Below are 1,654 nucleotides of genomic sequence, written 5' to 3'. Positions count from 1 at the left end.
CCACACACACACACACACACACACACACACACACACGAACATACACACCGACACCCACACACACACACACGCACACACACACGAACATACACACCCACACGAACATACACACCCACACGCACACAAGCACACACACACACACGCACACGCACACACACACACGCACACGAACACACACACACACACACACACACACACACACACACACACACACACACACACACACACACACACACACACACACACACACACACACACGAACACACTAACACACACACACACACACACACACACACACACACGAACATACACACACACACACACACACACACACAGAAAAACGAACATACAATAATAGTGTAATAATAATAATTGTCTATATTGTTCAGAGCCCATTTGAGGTTGCGGTGTCTAATAGCCTAATGGCTGTTGGGAAGAAGCTGTTCCTGAACCTGGACGTTACAGTTTTCAGGCTCCTGTACCTTCTACCCGATGGCAGTGGTGAGATGAATGTGTGGGCAGGGTGGTGTGGATCTTTGATGATGCTGGCTGCCTGTTTGAGGCAGCGACCCCGGAAAATCGCTTCGATGGTGGGGAGGTCAGAACCCGTGATAGACTGGGTAGTGTTCACAACCTTTGGTAGTCTTCTTCGCTCCTGGGCATTTCATGTTGCCGAACCAGGCCATGATGCAACCAGTCAACATGCTCTCTTATGCACACATGTAGAAGTTGAAGAGAACAATTCACAGAAGGAAATTAATCCCCAAACCTGCACGTGTGGGAAACGGGAGAAACCGGCGCACCCGGAGAAAACGCACGCATGTGACGGGATGGAATCCGAGTCTGTGACGCTGTGAGCCAGTAACTCCACCGCAGAACAAGTGATTCTCCAGCATATTTAGTGTTTGTATGCATTAACTCTGTTTTTAATTTTGAAACCAGGGGAGAGCGCGAACACAGTCCCCCACTACCCCAAATGTTGCAGTCGAGTATCCCGCATTTGGGGACATCGCAGGCGTTAGCGCACCCGAAGTGCAATGGGATAGCCTCGTCCTGGGAGAACCTCCTTGTGTTTTATTTAAATATTTCAAGATAGACTTTATTGAAGTAATAAATATATCCAATGCGTGAACCGTGCGAAAAAAACCATCCGACATTTTCGGAGGCTATAGAACTTGTTCAATACAGTTTATACATGTTTCCAATTCTACAAAACTGTCCCCCACCCGTGCCACTCGTGTGGCCCCCTGTCGTGGGTTATCTTCCCTTATTTTGAGGGTCGTCTCCACCATACCGTGCCCCCCGTGTCCAGCAGCGGAAGGACCCTAGACCGTGGCCCTCTCCCACCGAGCCTTGTCGTTGGCTGCACCAAGCTTCAGCGAGTCCCTTAGCACGTACTCCTGCAGCCTGCAGCGGGCCAGTCGGCAACATTCCCTGACGGACATCTCGCTCTGCTGGGTGGTGAGCAACGCTCGGGCAGACCAAAGAGGGTCTTTCACCGAGTTGATGACTCTCCAGCAGCACTTGATATCAGTCTCTGAATGTGTCCCTGGGAACAGTCCGTAAATCACAGAGTCCTCTGTGTCGGAGCTGTTTGGGTAACTATAGTTTGGTGGAGATTATTCCATGGCGTGGGAAGAACGAATTGCTGTAT

The 1,654-nt window shown here is 50.1% G+C and overlaps 1 pseudogene; it reads right to left on the bottom strand.

The window, feature by feature from the left end:
• Nucleotides 1-939: 939 nt before the first annotated feature.
• Nucleotides 940-1,075, bottom strand: LOC116982346 (annotated as a pseudogene).
• Nucleotides 1,076-1,654: the final 579 nt, after the last annotated feature.

The sequence above is a fragment of the Amblyraja radiata genome, chromosome 16, assembly GCF_010909765.2.
Source record: "Amblyraja radiata isolate CabotCenter1 chromosome 16, sAmbRad1.1.pri, whole genome shotgun sequence".
In the NCBI taxonomy this organism is placed as follows: Eukaryota; Metazoa; Chordata; class Chondrichthyes; order Rajiformes; family Rajidae; genus Amblyraja; species Amblyraja radiata.
This window is presented reverse-complemented; position numbering and strand designations above follow the sequence as displayed.